The sequence below is a fragment of the Meleagris gallopavo genome, chromosome 10 (genome assembly GCF_000146605.3).
Source record: "Meleagris gallopavo isolate NT-WF06-2002-E0010 breed Aviagen turkey brand Nicholas breeding stock chromosome 10, Turkey_5.1, whole genome shotgun sequence".
Lineage (NCBI taxonomy): Eukaryota > Metazoa > Chordata > Aves > Galliformes > Phasianidae > Meleagris > Meleagris gallopavo.
Genome location: NC_015020.2, coordinates 8,242,366 through 8,251,263, shown reverse-complemented (window position 1 = coordinate 8,251,263; position 8,898 = coordinate 8,242,366). Strand labels below are relative to the sequence as shown.

The 8,898-nt window shown below is 37.3% G+C and overlaps 1 long non-coding RNA gene across 2 annotated transcripts; it reads left to right on the top strand.

Moving 5' to 3' along the window:
* The first annotated feature begins 6 nt into the window (after positions 1-6).
* Positions 7-3,962, top strand: LOC104912309. 2 transcript variants are annotated; one of them, XR_794586.2, is made up of 4 exons: positions 7-2,289; positions 2,842-2,915; positions 2,997-3,068; positions 3,153-3,962. It is a non-coding gene; the product is annotated as an uncharacterized LOC104912309 (long non-coding RNA). The 2 variants fall into 2 exon arrangements; XR_002118014.1 differs by having other exon boundaries at positions 7-2,915.
* The last annotated feature ends 4,936 nt before the right edge of the window (positions 3,963-8,898 follow it).

Genomic DNA, 8,898 nt, shown 5'->3' with positions numbered 1-8,898 from the left:
TTTTACTGTGACTCTCTGCCTACAGAAAAAGTCTCAGCTCTCCACGCTCCAGTAGTAATTCAATGCTTGCAAAGGAAAAACAAAACAAACCACCATGCTGTAAGACCACGTAGAGTGTCTAAGTTAAACAAAAAAAAAAAAAAAAAAGACTGGTCTCATCATCTAGAATTGTAAGAAAACTCCCAAACTGAGATCTGTTTGTTCAACTAAGTATTTGTTCCAAGGGACTGCACTGCTGGACAAGCAGTAAAATTGTTAAAAATACTGAAACAGCTGTTGGAAGCTCTATTTCAGCAAGCAGTAAATGTGAGGGAGGGAGAAACAAGAAAGGAAAAGGTGGAGCAACAAGCAAGGCAGAGCAGTACTTCATAGCTCCAGCCATCTTAGTAGGGAGAGGGAGCTAAATAATCAATTGATTTACATAGAGCAGCTGTTAAACATGAAGATATTGCATAAAAAATCTCGTTACCATTATTAACTGGTACAATTAATATTTGTCTTTTGATTCAAGATGCAAGGTCAAAATGGAAAAGCTAATTAAAAATGAAGATGCAGCTCACATACCAACTGAAGTAATTGTTTGTTTGTACAGCACAACACCCATATCTCCAATTTAGGTCAGGCCATCAAGAAGAGGAAAAGGGACTGAAGATGAGATGCTCTACTTCACACAGTTGCCCTCTGGAAGGGCTGGCAAAGGCAGTCACTTAAATTAAGCACAGGTCATCAGACAGGATATCTAATCTATTCCTTAAACAGGCAGCTCTCGCAGTCCAAATCCCTATGGCCTTTACAGCAACACAACCAACTACTTCCTCATGTACCTCTGTCAATTCACGTTAGGTTCCTATTTTTTTTTAAAGCGATATTTCATGTACGCCATGACCCTATTGCTCACAGCAAGGAAAGTGCTTTGGTTTATTTATGACCTACTAACCTTAAATAAAAAAACCATGCATCCAATCTGAATGTTCACATAAGCCTGCAGATCTGAAATAAAACTTAAAATAAAGCTGGCATTTGTAATAGCTAGCTAAGCCCAGTAAGGGATTTAGAAAAAAATTAAAATTAAAACCAGATGAGAGAAGATGAAAGCATTTTTACCCTGCATAACCTGCACACATCATGAATGATGGCTGGAGCTCAGGAATACTTTTTTGTGTTTTTGTACTTACAAGTTTCAGCCCACTTCAACAGCGGCTAGGTAACCAAGGAAATACTGAGGTTTTCCCATTACAGGGTTGGGAGGGAATAATAACAACCCATGAAAGCAATTCCTTTTAAGATGCAATCCATCCAGCCACGAGCTCTACACAGCTCCTCTCTTTTCTTTACACCCCATCCTAACTGCCAGATATCAGTCTGGCCAGACCTCATATTGAAATATGATGTGACAGAAGAAAGCAGGGAACAAGACCATAGGAATAAATACTGAAAGAAATGGCATAAAGAAAGAAAGTTTATAGCAGGGAATATGTGAAACACAAGTGACCGTACATATATATTTTGCTAGAACAACATTGAACAGACACAGATGTGCAAAAGACTATTCAGTTGAAGAGTTTACAAAGAACTGTCATGAAGAACTCCCTTCCTCTCTACATCCATGGGGTTGAATTGTGATATGGACAGTACAAATAAATGGAAAAAAAAGCTTCAGACCTAAAGTATCAACGCCAAACATCTTTTGCTGAATCAGCACCAAAAAAAGGAGGAAAGGGCATTTCTGCCACAGTTGGTTGGAACTAGAACTCACAGATACTCATGATCACAGTGGAATTCCTAAATAAATAAAAAAAATCTACAGAAAGGAGAAATTCTTTACATTCCGTTCTTCTGTAGTTCTCCAGTAGGATATATTAATGCCTCTGTTCTTTAGATGCTTTAGATGTATTTGATAGAAATACAGTTATCTGTACAGGAAGAGCAATTTGTTGAAAGAAACAGATGCAACCAAGTTCTTGTCACAGCAATTGTTTAAAAAAAGAAAATATATGCAGGCAGCATATTTATGACCTGAAGTCTTTTAGTGCTACCTCTCTTTATGATACTGTAAACAAAATTAACAAAGAACATTTTATAAAGATTTTTAAGTGCAGAAAGCAATGAGAGAATACAAGACTAGTTTGTCTTCTGGTAAAAGATTTAACAAGTAGCTCCTAGAAGCCAATGAATCACTCACAGTTTCAGTGCAGTAATTTAAGAGCAGTCCTAACTAAAGGAACTCAGACCAACAAAGCTGCAAGAGAACAACCTTCTGTAGGAGAACTGCTAACAAGCACGAGTAAGGTAAAATCCCTGTGTTACCATTTTGTGCCTTCTGCTACAGCCTCAGAAATTCTTCCTGTAAAACATTAAAATCGTATACAAACTGTGTGTGTAAAAAAAAAAGTGTGTGTATATATAGAGTTAAAAATATGAGGAAAATTTAGTTGGAAAACTCAGATGCTGGAAAAAAAGCTTCTGCTACTGTGGAAATTGTTATGCACTTTAATTTGTAATGAGCAAGTTGTGGATATAAACAGTGTGTAGCCACAAAAAAAAAAACCATGAAAAGAAATTTAGGTCATAAAACCTTGATGTAAACTCATCAAGAGGTGAATATTGGCAGATTTTACTCTGCTTACTTTATATTTTTACTCTACTGGGGACAGTGTAAACTGTGACACTGATTCACAATATTCTTGGCAGGATCTGTTAATACACAGGTGAAACCTTATGTTTTGGTTTGCTATGAAGTTCAGTTTTGTAATAGTATGGACATTAACCAATCCACTTCTGCCTGGATGACCAACTATATACTTAAAGCTTGAATAAATGAAATACCTTTTCTTTTCATAGACAGACATCTGGGAAGCTGCCAGCTCCATGCACGAAGAAGGAAATGGGAAAGACAGAGAAGGGTGCTGGTATTGGTAAGAGAACAATGACTGAAATTACATCATCTGTTTGATGAAAATAATCGTGTCAATTTTGATTTTCCCCCCTCCTTTCAGACATTTAAGGATGCTGTCAAGTCAATGGAGTTCTCTTGTAGTGGTTGCTTCAGTGAACATTCAACGCTGTCGGTGAGTTTGGAATTTAAGTGAAAACCATCGACCGTTGATTGTACCCTCCAGCTAACCATCCTCCTCCTTACTTCATGCTTTCAGGCCTTCACACCGAAGATAGAAACCTAACCAGCACATGAGGTTTCTCCCCTACTCTGCCATGCTTTACAAAAAAGGTCACAATCAACATTCATTGCTGTCGGTGGGTTTAACTATGTGGACAAGCTCACTGAACAATGAATGCAACTGTGGCCCCACATTTTACAGGTGCAATTGGGAGGAACATCAGCTCTGAAAGGAGTAGTGAGATGCAGGCATTTCTTATAGGTTACATGTTTCCAGTCAAAAAATAGATGAGGATACTCTATTTTCACTTGTTTATTTTTAAGTGTATTTAACTATGTTGACTAAAAAAAAATAATAATCACTGCACATTTCTGGAATATCACCCCCACAGGGTTTGGCATCATTGAAATTAAACTCATTCTTGTTCAGTACGTATGTGGAAACGAGTAATAATATAGAGAATTGTGTATGTATTCCTCAGGACTGAGCATAAGAGGAAAGGGTATTTAAATCTTATCTTAACTAGGTATTATGGAATAGTTTACAGAAATCTATAATTGTCAAGACAAAAACAGAAATAGGAACCAGAATTCAGAGGGATGGACAAAATATATCAAATAAAGAATTCAGTAGTTTTACGTGACAGTGATCTTACGCACCTAAATAAATGGTATCAGACAGTAGGCATTACTACATTTGCTTTTTCTAATGGTCAGATTACAGAAATAGATGTATACCTGGTAATTAACATTAGTTAAACTGCAAAATTGCTCTAAACTTTGGGTACTTGTGTCACACTCAGTATTGCTATCACTAATGAAAAAATAAAAGTATAATTAAAGCTCACTGCTCTGTCCTTATTTCCTTACAACTTTTGTTTAATCTAGTTGGAAAAATAGAGCCCAGCCTACATTTCTACTTTTCAGAAGTCATCCAAGGTAAGTGCAAGCCTTCACACAGCGCGATTTCGATAGATAGAATTGCTTCTAACATTTAGGCAATCACACAACATTCCTATTTTCTTCTTAAAAAAGCTGGGGTCTATTAACAATACTTCAGTTTGATTATTTACATATTAACTTCAGCACTGCAGTTATGCAGTTCTCTAGCTCACTGTCCTTGCTTGTCATATGCAGTTTTCACCATGCAGCACTGGAATAGAATAAAACCATCAGGGCTATCATGGGTTGAAACATCTCTACCTGCTTTGTGAACTGTATACTAACAGTCTAGCTAAATAATAACTAATTAAATAATGAAAGAGATCAGTCCTCAAATCACATGCAAGATTATGTTTTTATTTAAAAACTCTGTTATTCAAAACAGAGGCACACGAATGAATTAAAAAAAATCCTGGAATTTTTAAGACAGTATTTAAAAATCAATGGTTGGGAAAAATATTTTTTTCACTCTGATATTTATTAGTAAAGAATCCACAGTCTACTGAGCTCAGGGGCAGCAGTTAAGTACTAATAGAAGGGGTGGCCATGGAAACATGACTTCTCAGCAACACTGCATAGAGAACCCTAGGTTCTACCTTGAAGTTCACTCATTTCTACACAGCAATGAGAACTTGAATAACTATCAAATTATATATACATATCATATTAAAAGCAAGTTATATATTCTACCTAGAAGGACAAGCTTTCAAGTTAAGTTGCAGCTATTTTATTCTTATTTCTGCATTTATTACTTTTACTAACGTGACTAATAGTTGTGTTACGCATTTATAAACAGTCAAGATGTTATTGAAGTTTGTGGAATTTCACAGCAGCAGAAAGAACCAGCATCCTGGCACATAATCACCTTCAAGCACAAAAGAAGAAAAGACAAAAATAAATCAAACTGCAACTGATAATTGTTAAACAATACAATTGTTATAGGGACACAGGATCCAGTGCAAGAGAAAGAATGTTAGTTACAGGGTAGGCGGAGAGGCGAGTGGTTGATGGCACTCTCTCAAAATGCACAGGTGTTTTGCCTGTTAAAAGATATCTACAATAATATTGTTGCCTTGTATAAGTTGTGTCAGTGATTTTAATCATGTTTACATATCAAGATTAAGACCCGCCATAGTGTACAAATATACACTGTTTCATACAACTCAATAATTTAGTAACTCCATTAATTTACAGGATGCTCATGGGCAAAGCAATACCACACCTGACAAGAGATGCTGCTTTTCACATGCTTCCTTTACATAATGAAGCAGAAGTGATCCCCATTCAGCAACAGAAGCTGTGAAATACTGTGGGAAGTTTCTTGGTCATTTTCAGGGTTGTTTTTTTTTTTTTTATTTTTTTTCCTTTTGTTAATATCATACATTCAAATTCAGTACAGTATCTGCAGGGTATAGAGACCTTCTAGAAAATTGCTCCTTGATGTCACTGTAAATAATTCATTCACAGCAATATTTTTAGGTCAAGCATATCAAAGTTACAGCAAACGCAATGGACCTTGACATAATAGGAGCACTAGTTTCAAAGCAGCAAAGGAGGAGGAGAAGGAACATACTTTCCATACAAGAGAGAAATCACAGTTTCCCAGTGTCCACAACACTGAGCTTGAAACAGGAGAGGCAGTACCAAGTGGTTGCTGTTAAGTTTGGAGTCACTGAGGTTTTAGCTAACTCCAGACATTGTTCTATTTTTCCTGACTTCTGGAACAAAATGGGCGAAAGCATCTAATCCAAGTCTCCGCATCAAGCCTCTAACTCCTGTTTACCAAGCACAGAAAGATACTCAATATCAACTTTCCAACTACAACACAATGAATATCCGTGAAAACCATAGGTGATTCAGGACCGCAGCAAAATGAAAACATTACACTGTCCAGTGCAGCCTAAAACCATCACAATAATGTTTCTTGCCTTACAGATAGTAAAGTGGAGAAATACAAACACTCTATACCTGAACTGGAAGTGGTATCTTGATCTTACATTCCAATCACTTGTCTTTCACTGGAAGAAGCAATACTGTAATTTTGACATGAAAACCATATTTTCGTTCTTGCTGATCACCCCCTTTTCCTAAATAAATGATATTTATTTTTTCTAAGGCTATCATCCATTCCAGATTAATATCTGTATCTCCCTCCCTTCTACTTAGCTCTGCATTATTTCTCTCAACTTCTTTAAAAAAAAATTTGTCTTTCTGAGCTTCCTCTTTTAGCACAAGTGCCAGAAATGCAGACTGCGTTCCAAACAGCCCAGCCAAAGCTAGCTGAAATAGTCTGATGTCTCCCTATTTTACAAGGAACTGCTGATCATTTTCAGCCAAAAATAGCATTTGTAATGGCACCACACAGTTAGCACATTTAAATTTATCTAACTTTATTCCACAGATACATTAGTGTCCACAAGTTTTTTCCTAATTGGAAGTAGGTTCTTTCATCCCCTGAAATGCAACACTTGCCTTTTTTTTTTAATTCAATTATGTAATTTCTGCAATATCCATTGATTACAGCATTGTGGTCATAATTCCACAGGAGTTAAATAGTGACTCCGTGTAGGTTTACATCTGAAAAAAATACAGGGAAAGATTCAGGGGTAGGAGTTCCAATCCACAAAAGCCATGAATTACAACAGAAATTTTGTCTATACTTGGCGAATAAAACAGAACTGAATCCCCTAGCTCTGCAGCCAGAACAAGCATGTACAATGCATATACTGACCTTTCCTGGTTTTGTTTCATGAGATACAGTTGCACCCAAGCTAGCCCCTAATTTTTTTTTATTTTCTTTTAACAAAAGAATTACCTATAAGTTTGTAAATAGTTAACATGAGATCTGAAAGCATAACTTATTGTGCAGTGGTTTTTCATTTGCTTTTGTTAATCTCTATTAGAAATGCCACTCTACATCTTGACAATGAAAGACAAGTCCAAAACGGACCAGATACCACAGCTGTATGATACCAGAGGTCAGAATAGGCCTGGCAAACAGGCAAGGTACCTGGAAAATAGCATTTTCTTGGCAATTAATATAGGGGCATTTGCACTCAAAATAAAATGCAATATGCATACACTATCTGAACTGTGATATCACCTGTACTTAACGGCAAGCTATCCCAATAATCACACGATATTAAGCTATTTGATAGCCTGGAAATGCTATTTAGTAATTAAACAGTTAAAATACTTTATCATAGGCTTTTTGAAACAGTGAAGAAAAAAAAGATACACAAACATTAATTTTAGCTAGCAGGAGCTGAGTCCAGGTGGTTGCCCTCTAAAGTCAACATCACCATCTGATGTGTAAAACATTCCTAATTAACATAAAGTACACCCTGTGCTAATTACTGTGTTCACCTCCAAATAATGAGCCATAACAAGCCTAGAGTTCAAGATGATCTATTTACATTTAGATGCCACGCAGTCCTCTATCCTGTATCTATATGCCCCTGGTTAACATATTGACAAAAAAGGAAATTACTGCCTCCACTGCCCTGCAAACTAGGGAAGCACAAACTAGATACTAGAACTAAAAGAACTTTCAGACAGACCTTCAGGTTGTAATTGTGGAAGACAACAGAGAAAAGCAGTGCTGCAAAGATAGTAGCCAGCTGTGGTCTACAGAACATTGTAAGCGAAGCACAGCCCCTTCAGGAAGATATCCGTACATCTCCAAAACAATTTTGGGAGAATATTCCAGAAGTTCACATGGATCGTGGTTTGCTAACTAGTGAATTCAGGTTCTCCACTGATGTTAGTCAGCATACTTTTGATTTCGGTGGAATTACACCACTTTATACAGTCTGAGGGTTTGGCAAACCAACATGCAAGGGATGTAAATGTAGCACAGTCCTGCACATCCTACACTAGAAATGCAGTCAGAGGTAAATGTCACTTTGAAGGAAGAAAGGGAAACAAAAGAACACATACTTGAAAAGCACCCCCCATCCCCCCCCAACCAGAGAGAGCATTTCTGCCCACAAACTGTGGGTGGTCACGGACATGCAGCACTCGGACACCCAACTCCTCCATTCTTGCAGGTTACAGTTTTGCAGGTACAAATACAGAACTTCAAAACACAACATGAAGAGAGTATTTTGGGGCAGAAATTTAACACCCACATTATGATAATTTGGCCTTTGCCACCACATGACAGTCTCCTTCTCTTCATGAATCTTGAGGTACGTGGGTGGCAAAGAGCTGACAGCATATTTTTGTCTGACGATGGCTCCCGCAGTGCGAGTGTACATACTGGAAGCAATGGCAGTTTGTTCCCTTCCTCCCTTAACAGCATGCTCTTTACTTGTTTCTATTATTCCTACACAGAGCTAGTAAAACTAAACCATTCACTGAGGAGAGGGGAAAAAAAGCCAAAAAAAAAAATCAAATCACTTGAGTCTTCAAATTATTTTTGTCACAATATCCTGAACCATCTTCTCAGGGTGCCTACAGGCACCTTCCTCTAGCCTAGAACTAAGCTCTGAATTCAGATTTAGCCTTTAGAAGAGATGACAGATTTTCAGCAAAGTTTCAGACACTGCAGGTATGTGTACAAAGACTTCTATCTGCTGTCTCGGATGTGCCTTCTGGAACCAGAAGACATGCATCAAGAGTAAGATAAGCAAGCCACAGGTCTGTTCCAAATGAATACCACAAACAGACTGTTAAGAGTCAATTAAAAAAATAAAAAGAACCTTTCTCTTTCTCTGCTTCCTCTGTACTGCTATTTCCACTAGACCCTACACCACCCATCCTATCAACATCTTTGTGGATGCAGATATGGAGTGTCTTGGGTACCTATCTTAAAAGAAAAAAACATTAGGTTTTCTTTC